An 11,063-nucleotide genomic window follows, 5' to 3' on the forward strand; every position below is an offset into this window, starting at 1 on the left:
TAGTAACTAGCTGTTGGAAGACTGACTTTGCAAATAATCCTTGGGAAGAAGATTGCAAGTCACCAGTGTGCTTACACAATTTGCAGCATAGGGTTGCAAAATGTTATTGTATTTTAAAGACTGCAGCTCAACAACAGTTACACAGACAACTCAAGAAAACTGAACAGTCAACCTTTTTTTCTGCTCAGTAGAATGTGGTGCACATATGTACACAATGTACACACATGCATACTTATAAAACTCATGAATGATGAAATGGTTTTGTTTCTTTTGATGATAGCTGATGAATAAAGAAGCACAGGAGCCCATATTGCCACTACAGTATTATATTTAGCAAAAGACTATTTCAGTGTGATAGAAAGAGTAAGACAAATTATTATTAATGAGACTAACTAAAATATAATCAGATTTTGAAACACTTTGGAATTGTCAAAACTATTCATTGAACAGGTATATTGATACATCTTTTAAAAAACGATTCAGATCTTTAAAAAGTATTAATAAAATATGTACATAATTTCCTGACTGCTGCAGAAAACAAACAAACAAATAAATAAATAAATGCTACCATTTACTATACAGAAGTTTGATTATCTACCAGTAAGTGTATTCCTGTATTTTGTAGAGTTTTGAGTAATGTAACAGAGTATACAATAGACATTTTCTCTTTGGGCCTGCATATAAGGAACAAAAGAATAAATAATGTAAAACCTAATTGTAACCACCTACGTATACTATACCTTCCCATTCTATGAAAGGGATACCAAAGTATCGTCATCTCTCATTTTCCTGGAATATCATTTTCAATTTCAGCAGGAACCAGTAGTTTGATTTCCAGCAAAATTTCAAGCCCACCCTTGGAGATATGAAAAATTTCATTGCTAAAAACCAGTGCACGTTGGGTTACAGCATAATAACTGTAATAAGTTACAAATAGCAATGTTTGTATACACTGAGCTGTGACTTCTTTACAAAAACATGAAGGAATCTGTGATGCCTTTTAACATGCACCAGTTCTCTGAACTGTGTCTTAATAATCACTTGAACTGACACAGAAGAAATATAATTCCTTGTGCACAATCATTGGACATCGCTACTGTTGTGAGCCAGTTGGGAAAATAGCTATTCCCTTCCATTGGAAATATAAACAATGTTTCATCGTTACACAGATGGATATTTCAGTCTAATTACAGTAGTCTAAGGTGATGCTAACATTGTTACAGGTAAAACAGATGGGTGCCTGGTTTTCATAGTGGACACCCATAAAAATACAAACAAAGAAGGAGGGAATCAAGAGAAGTCCTTGATATGTAAAATACTGAAAAGAACATTCAGAAGGTGTCTCAGTGAGAGAAAATTGGAGCAATTTTCAGTGCTCTGCACCAATCTTCCTCCACTGCTGGAAAAAATCTTATTTCTGTGTTAAGTTGACCTAAGGTGAACCTATCACAGAGTTGTCTTGGCAAGATTTTTTCATGGGGGGCTTGCCTTGCCTTCCTCTGCCACAATAAAGTACAATTCCAGGATTCCCTAGCACTGAGCAGGGGCAGTTAAAGCAGTCTCAAACTGGATTATTTCTGCAGTGTGTTTTGGACTATAGTCCAGTGCTCAAACCACTATACCATGCTGGCTCTCTGGAAAGACTTACAAAGACAAATACCTAACTGGAGTTAGCAAGTTTTCTCTTTGAAAGAAAAGAAAATATTTTTCAAATATGATGGTTATTCTATTTATGTATTTTGGCTCTGGAAATGTACAAATTAGTGGGTTTATTTTTCTTGTCAAAACATAGCCGATGGCATCTTCAGGCAGAATGCCCAAGGAGCAGCCATTGTCTGTGCATTGGCTTGGGAAATATTGGAAAGTGGGCCCATGAATAACAAAGAGGCTTTGCGCTCACTGACAAAAGAGAGCTATTATGTGCTTTAGCAGGTATTTTATTATCTCTGAATGAGCACCATATGGTGCACATGGCCCCTGCCTTATGATAAATTTGTTGGGCTTTCTTAGAAAATACAAAGATGCATAAAAACCTGGCTCAGATATAATGGGAAACCACCAACCTACTATGTAAGGCAGAGATACAGACCCTTTAAACAAACAGTAGCAATAATAGAGTTGAGGAAATGACATTCAAGAGCTTATTAATGAAATTAATCTTTTGGACTCCTTGGTGACATGTTATTATAATTGCCCTCAGAGCTGAAATGCCATGCTTTCAAAGGTGGCCCATGGATTCTGTTGCAGAGTAGCCATCTCTTGATTTATGACCAGGATAGGTGTGACAGCTCTCCCTGTTTGTTTCATCATAACTCTGAAAGTACATACAGTGGACAATTGTTATATGCTGGGGTTTGATTGCAAGATACCCCCATGGATAACAAAATCTGTGGATGCTCAAGTCCCATTAAATATAATTTCCACTGCATGCTATTTTGTCATCTTTTCCTGATTAAGAAGCCTGTGAGATTTGAAAGTTGGTGTGATTTATTTTGTATCTTTTGGTTGGCTCTGTTAAGATAGCACCACAAGAAAGGACTCAAACCCTCCAACATTTCATAGATGAAAACCAGAATACATATGGCCAAATAGCTTCACAGTGTGGTCAAGATGGCAGATATTACTAATGAGGAAGAACACACTGTCAAGGTATGCCAGTTTGCATATTAAGATGTGACTGGATGAGGGTGTAGCAAAGTGACAGGTGAAGTCCATAATGGTAAACCTGCACTGGTAATTAGTGATGCAATTGGGCAATTGGCATGCAGGAGGTTATGCTATGCTGATTTATTTTTGCATTGTGTATATTTGTACTTAGCCACATTGCTATATTTTTTGCTCTACTTATTTTGTTTTACACTCTGCTGAGACAAGCTCTATTTTTGTTGACATTCCTCCACGACGCTGCTGTGATCTTTTTCAACATGCCCCAAGACACACAAGTTAAACTGTGACAGCTTGCAGCAGTTTGTTTTTGCCTGAGCCTATTGGGAAGAGCAAGGTCTTGACTCCTCTTCTCCTCAGTACTAAGTTTGCTAAACACAAACTACTTTTGCACACTGAGCTCACTTTGCAGCAGTTGAAATAAGCTGAGGACAAATGGGGAAAGCGAGTGAATGAAAGAGAACCTGGGACATTTTGAAAGCAAGTGGAAAAAGTGGGATGATAGAGGATTAATCAAGATTGTCTCTGCCAAATCTGGACAGGTGGGAGAGTATGTGAAGTTTGGATTTTTGAAACATCTGTCTGTTACACGTCAACCTTGCTTTTCTTCCCATGAGTTCAGAGCAGTGTACAGGACTTTTCTACTCTGCACTTTATCCTTGTTATGTAGGTTAGGCTGTCATGCCCAACGTCATCTAAGAGAGTTACATAACTGAGTGGGGTCCAAGAACCAGCATTTCCTAAATCACTTTGCATATAGTTCTTAAAGCACAGTGAAAAGCTCACTTTGATCCTACTTCAATCTGAGCAGTATTGCTCACAGTATTCAGCAATCCTGTTTCAAATTTTCACTCCACCCCTGAGCCTTAAAACAAGGTGGACAACTATGTAGAGAACAGGGATAAACTTTGATTTGCACAAAACCCAGAATGCTTTTTTAAAAAATAGAAAGTCAAACAAACAACCCATGAGTTTTCATCTTGCATAGCACTTCCCATTATTTATTTGTGGCTCACTGATTTGACACACCTGCCGACCTTTCAGGGCAAACAAATGTGCTGCACTACACTGGTTAAAAATTGTTGTTCTACAGCAACAGAGCAACTGGTCTTGGGGAAGAGGGAAATATGATGTGCAGAAAGCTAGTCAACAGCTATTTCCTCTGTGCATGGCAGCCAGCTAGATACCAGTGTGATTACTGTGGGCCACGGGATGGAGCTTGGCATTCTTACTACAGGGTGAAAAGAAATGAGCAGTACTCAGTCTGGATTTTCATCATCATGAAGGAGAAAAGTTAAAAGCATTTTTTTAAAAAAAAATCTCCTTCAGTTGGTATCACAAATGATGTACTGGAATTCCAGTCTCAGGACTGGTCGACTTGGACAAAAAAGGACAACAGAGGACCACCAGCAAAAAGTATGAGATCCTAATTTTAAAAATCTCAAAGTCATATATCTCTTCCCAATGCCTTCATTTCTGGGATATGGCAGTTAGCTCTATTATTTAATGCATGCAATAGACTGAACTCAGGTTTGCCCATCATGTTTGTCTCTTTATTAGATCTGACTCCATTCATGAAACTTAAAGGGTTAAAAATATCCCCTTCCAACACCAGCCCTATTGTTTTTGTTTGTCATCACATATTGGAGTCATCTTTTATTACTTTGAAAAAAATGCAGATAATTCAGAGGCTCCAAAGACTGCCATAGGCCTGGTAAAACTTCAGGTGGATCCGTCAACATGCTTCTGTTGAAAGATCTGCTAATCCATTCTCCTGTGTTTTTTCCCCAAGCAATATGTCATTGTTCCCTGTAGCCATCTGTCAACCTCTTGTGGATTTTCTGTTGAGAGTATAATGGTTCCCAGGAGGAAGTCACTGAGCTGGCTGCTCTGAAATGGTATCATATTTCTCTCTCTCATATATATATATATATATATATATATATATATATATATATATATATATATGCACAATACACACCCACACACTTCCAAAAGGTGACTGAGTACTCTGATGTCCCATAGTACTTATTAGCTGTTTTGTTCACAGTATCCTCACTTTACTGTCTCATGCTTACATGATCTTCTTGTGGGAATTGAGTCCTAAGTCCCTTTAGATATTATACTGCTTTGTCTCTTGTTTCTAAGCTAATGGACAGGGATAATATTTTCTTTCATAGGGCAGATAGTATTCTCTCTCTCTCTCTTTTAAATACAGGACAACTTGAATTTAAAATACACCCCATCAGAGGCAATCTTCCTGTCATTTCAATGTGTTTAATCAGAAATTAGACTCATGAGTAACACTTTAAAAGTATGTAGACAGAAGATGGTCAAACAAATATTTGTCCTCTACCTGCCCAAACATACCTATAAATGCTTCTTTGTTTTTGGTTGCCAGGAGATGATTTTATTCACTTGTCAGAGAGGTGAGAAAGTAGCCTGGGACTGTTGTATGTAGTCATGTGCTTGGTGGTAGTCAGCCATGAGCCTAGTTGTGTGGGTACTAGCTATCCATATTTATTAATTGGACTCAAGGCCCATGGTGAACAGAACAAGAACAAGGACTTGGCTACTGGTGGAAGGGCATATTCTGAATACCTCTGGGAAACAATACGCAAATAACCCTTGCATAGATTTGAAAGGGGGCTGGTATACCCATCTGCCCTATGCTCTACAACATTTGACAGACAAAAACTGGGACACGTGTGTCCAAGCAAGACAGTGTGAGATGTGGCTTTTATTTGAGAGTCACACAGACAAATGTCCATGCCCTCCAACTATTCCAGTTTGACAAGGACAAGTCTTCACAACAACAACAACAATAACAAAATTTTATTTATATGCCGCCTCTCCCGTAGAACATATATTAAAATACATTCTTTTACTTTCCTCCCGCCCAACAATACTATAATGTCATAAACTATTGAAACAGTTAAAATACTCAATTAACTCAACAGGGTGAAGAAGAAAGGAGGGAGCCAGAATCCTTCTCTGTACAGCAGGCTCAGGCAAAAGCAAACTGTTGCCGCTTCTCTCTGCCTGTCTGTTCTTCCTCATTAATAACTTTTGCCATCTTGATCACACTGCTTTTGGTTGGCCATACATGTTCTGGTTTTCATTATTAAAATGTCAGAAAGTCTGATCTTGCCTAAATACCCTAAAGGCACCAGATCTCGTCTGAACTTGGAAGCTATCCAGGGTGAGTTAGTACTTGGATGGGAGACCACCAACAAATGCCAGGTGCTCTAGGCTATATTTCAGAGGAAGGAACTGGCGAAACCAACTTTGAAAGAACTGCCAAAAGCAACTATTTCTTGCCTAAGAAAAGGCAAGGAATCCATGGGGTCACCATAAGATGACAGGAGACTTGAAGGCACACACACCTCTGTATGCACGTCTTATTCTGCAAGTGGCAAAATGAGTTGCTTGTGAATTGTACTGATATCAGTTGCAATAACAGAGTTGAAGGCCAATGGAGAGGTACCTCTGGCAAATGTTTACTTCTGTTGTCAATAAAACTCTAAATCATTCCCCCTCCTCCTCATTGCTGTGGACTGCTTCCAACTAAAGCTGTGATCTGCTGTCTTCATGGAAACAAAATTAGTCTAGGGAAACTATAAAAATCACTCTTTGAAGGAGAAATTTAAGGGTGGCAAGATTATTATTCAAGAGGAAAAGGAGAGCTCTGGAAGGTTTATTTGGAAATAATTAGATGCGGAGAAAGAAAAAAGGAGTATGTGGAGGAGGAAGATAATACCCCCTCCCCCAATATTAATATTTCCAGTTTTTCCTCCAAACCTACCAAAAAAAAAAAGCTTAGCATGGTGATTGGGAGAGATAATTTTAAACAAAACATTAGTCTCTATTAGCCTGACCATAACAAAGATTAATGAGCTCAGGTAGGATACTAAGGTAGATGGAATCTGCAGAACCATTTCCTACCTATAAATATGGGGAAGAGGCATTTTCCTTTTAAAGGTTTATTTTTTTTTGGGGGGGGGGACTTGTAAAGAGCAGATGTGATTTAAGCATTGGACTATGAAGATTTTCACACGGCATCATTATATCATTCCTTTATCGTCCCAAAGTGTAGTGGAATCGTCTTAACAGATAGACAATTCCAAAAGATTTTCACATGAGGCTGTTAGTGTTATTAAAAAGTTGATATATCAGAATTCAGCAATTCTAAAATCGTTTTGAAATTGTTTTGTAATCATTTATTGTGTGAAAATCTTATATGATTCTGGAGACCAAGGTTTGAATCCTGCTCAGCCATGAAACCCACTGGGTGACCTTGGGCAAGTCACATGCTTGGCCAGTTGTAGTCTGGGAGTTGTTAGTTCTGGGGATTCTGGGTGTTGGGAATCCCCAGTTGCACATATTTTCTGAGCTCGAGTCAACTTTTGTAACTGAGCTACTGTAGTGTACTTCTGGATATAATGAAAGAGAATGACTAGACTAGGATCACATACTACATACATGACAACTGTCTTTATAATGACTCCCTTATACCTAAACAGAAGCATTTTCTAGGACATGTCCAGTTGTACAGTGATCTCCCCTGTCTGGCCAGACATAAACTCTATAGAAGGGCCCAACATGCCCTCTAGTGGAAACTGAATACTTGAAATAATGTTCTGGAGTGGTGGTGTTATTTACTTTGTGAGTCTCCACTCTTTATTTATTTTTATTTATTTATTTGTATTTTCCTGCTTCTCCCGATGGATCAAAGCGGGGTTACAACCAATACATTCCATACAACAATAATTCCAATAACAGTTATCTAAAATCACAGTTTAAAACAGTGTGCTATCCAAAAACACTACAATACAATATTAAAATCTCATTACATTTAGGGTGGTATGTAAGGGGAGAGGAATGTAGTTACACAATTGGTAAAACCCAATATTCATAAAGGCACACTGTTTCCCAAATTTTGGTAAATAGGCGGGAAACTGAGATTTTTAATAGCCACATAATGTCTTTAATATTGACAATGAGTGAAGTTTTTGTTTGTAAATGTGGACTCGATCCAGAACCCAAAGCTACAATTCCAGAATCTGAACTATGAAGTAACTTGGTGGTCTTGGGCCTCATTCCCACTGACAGGATGACTCGCTCCGTGATTCTGTTTAAACAGTGATTATCCTGTGAAAATTGTACAATCACGATTAAGATTTTCACACAATGTCGCAATTAAAGCATCATTATCCCAGGAATAACCAGGAAATAACCAGCAACAAATTATTCATGGGGAAATCCCATGAATGATTTGTTGTTGGCTATTCCCTGGATAATGATGCTTTAATTGTGATGTGTGTGAAAATCTTAGGGGTTGTACAGACTAGCTTGAAGAGCTGCCATGAGGGTACCATGGGGGCATGGCATTTGCATTCAGCACCATATAAGGGCACAATGTGTGCCCTGACAATGCCCCCACAGCGGTGTCATGCCACCTGCTCACCTGTATGGCAGGAGGCATCATGGCAGTCCTTTGGCATGGCATTTATATGTTGCACACTAAAAGGAGTGCCCGCAGTGGCAAGGGAGGCTTTTTGCCAGCTGTAAAAGGAGCAGCATTTTGCTGTTTCTTTTAGAGCTGGCAAAGCACCGGATTGAGGCCATGGTGTGTGGTTGCTGTGGCCCTGATATGGTGCTGAAAGGGGCAGTGGAATGCCACTGTAGAGCCCATGAATTGTGATCACGTGATTTTCACGAAATAATCATTGTTTAAACCCCCATTGTTTAAACCCCCAATTTCCCCCTGTGTGATAAAGTCCTTAGAATCATGCTGGAGGACCTACAGATGCCTAGAGAAGTGTTTTCTCTAGGAACCTCTAGGTTCTCCAGCACAATTCTGGCAGAGTTGTGCTGGTGGACCTATAGATTCCTAGAAATAACATATTAATTAAAACCGCAAATAATCAAATCTACAAAAGTCAAAGCCGCAAATGTGGAAGGCCCACAATACAGAGAAAACAGAATATTATTATAGAATCATACAGTTGGAAGTGACCACAAAGCCCATCCACTCCAACCCTATGCTATGCAGGAACATTAAAAGTTTTCCCCTCACAAACAGGCCTTTCCCAAAGGCCTGTGGAAACAAAACAGGTCTTCACCAACCACTGAAAGGGCAGCAAACCAACCCAGTTTCTCTGCAAGGGAGTTCCAGAGCTTGGGATCAGTCACCGAAGTACATCCTGTGTTGTGTTTCAGTAATTCCTATGAATATTGGTTTGGACCAGTGGATGGGGAAAATTGGGACTGTACTTGGCATTTTGGTTCAGAAGGAGTAGAAGAGCTGCAGAGGAGAAGAGCTACTATTGTAAGGGTAAGGATTAGGCCCTTTTCACATTGAATAAGGTAGCAGGCGAGGACAAAAGGGTAAATTCCTGCTTGTGGAAGTTCTGTTATGCATTTGCAAGGGCCGTGGGGGAGCCTGCGGAGGCGGCAGGCTGCTTCCGCGGGCTCCTTCTCGGCCCTTGCGGCCCCAGGCCTCCCTCCAGAGAGAGAGGCCTGGGGCCGCAAGGGCTGTGGGGGAAGCCCTTGGAGCCCTTTCGGCCGAAGGGAAGAGCCAAAGGGAAGGGCCTGGGATAGGTGCCCAAGCCCTTCCCTTCAGCCGAAAGCTCCGCCCCCAGAGGGTGGAAGCTCCACCCCCGGCATGCGGCCCCGTCCCCGGAGGGTGGAAGCTCCCCCCCGGCAGTTGTCTGAGGGACAGCAACCCAGCCCCCGGCTCAAAAAGGTTGCCTACCCCTGCCCTAAGGCAACTCTATCATGGGATTTTCTTGGCAGGGTTTGGTCAGAGGAAGTTTGCCATTGCCTTCCCCTGAAGTTGAGAGCATGCGATTTGCCCGCGATCACCCAGCGGATTTCATAGCCAAGCTGGCAATCAAACTGTGGTCTCCAGTCATAGTCCAACACTCAAGCTACTACACCACACTGACTCCGTTTTATTTAGGGCTTAAGATTTACATCCAAATGTTGCAGTATAACTGAGCAGCAGATGCAGAAGGGTCCTGCAATCAAGTCCTGTCCTGACACCGCACTTTTGGGACAATACATGTGTCCAATTTAACATATAATAGGAGCCCTGGTGGTGGTTAAATGCCTGTACTGCAGCCACTCACTCAAAACCATAAGGTTGCGAGTTCAAGATCAGCAAAAGGGCTCAAGCTTGACTCAGGCTTGCATCCTTCTGAGGTTGCTAAAATGAGTACCCAGCTTGTTGGGGGCAAATTAGCTTACAGTTGTAAACCACTTAGACACTGTTAGTTCAGTATGAAGCAGTATATAAATGAAGCTTGTTTGTTTCTTTGTTTAATTTACTATATTGTTGTTGATGTATATATATATTGGGACTTAAATTATGATTGTTTGCAATATTTGTTTATAATTGACCCCACAGAACTCAGAAACATGTACATGTGAAGGTGGGAGGAGGGTCTTGTAATTATCAGTACAATAATAGACTTGGAGACACTGGTGCAAAACACATTTCAGAAATAATCCAGTTTGAGACCACTTTAATTGCCCTGGCTCAGTGCTAGGGAATCCTGGAAATTGGAGTTTATTATGGCACCAGAACTCTCTGACAGAGAAAGCTAAATGTCTCACAAAACTACAGTTCCCAGTTATTCCCTAGCATTGAGTCAGGGCAGTTAAAGCTTTCTCAAACTGGATTATTTCTGCAGTGTGTTTTGGGCCACAGAAAAGCTGGACCTTCCTTTTTCCCTTCTACACCAAATATAGAAAAGTTACTTTTTCATAATTTTTAAAACTTCAAATATTCCTATGTTGGTGATTTGATTCTGGGAGGTATAAGCTGTAAAAGTTAACTTGTTTGTAGCCCTGTTTATTGGATTTATATTCCATTTTTGTCTAAAAGATCTTATTCAAAGCAGCTCACAATGATATTACATTAAAGAATAATACAATTTAAATGGCAAAACAAGATCAGCTATGAAAAAATTAAACCAATTTAAAACAATTGCAAGGAATGTAGAAACAGCTTTAAAAAATAGAGTGTCCAAATTTAAAATGCAACTGGAAGCATTGTGCTTGGTACTTTAAAAATGGGTGCTTTAGACACAAATTCTGTGGTCCCCCCCCCCCCCCCCGGTTATTAGTTTCAGCTTTCTGCTCGAAGAAGAGCTATTTATGGGCTTTCAAACAATGTCCCCCAGGAAAGGAATGTAAAGAATGTCCTTGAAGGAATTGAGGGAATGCCAAAGCCTGTAAGCAAACCAAAGGTTCCCTTTCTGAACTGGTCAGAATGGCAGGTTCCTTTGATGTCCATGAAATTATAGCTCATGGGAGGATATCCTAGTTGGAGCATAAGATGGAATGGCTGTCCCTCTAATCTAAATGTGTTTAATTACAATATCCACCATCCC

This window comes from Sceloporus occidentalis, unplaced genomic scaffold (assembly GCF_023333645.1).
Source record: "Sceloporus occidentalis isolate IW3139 unplaced genomic scaffold, rSceOcc1.0.p SCAF_7, whole genome shotgun sequence".
In the NCBI taxonomy this organism is placed as follows: Eukaryota; Metazoa; Chordata; class Lepidosauria; order Squamata; family Phrynosomatidae; genus Sceloporus; species Sceloporus occidentalis.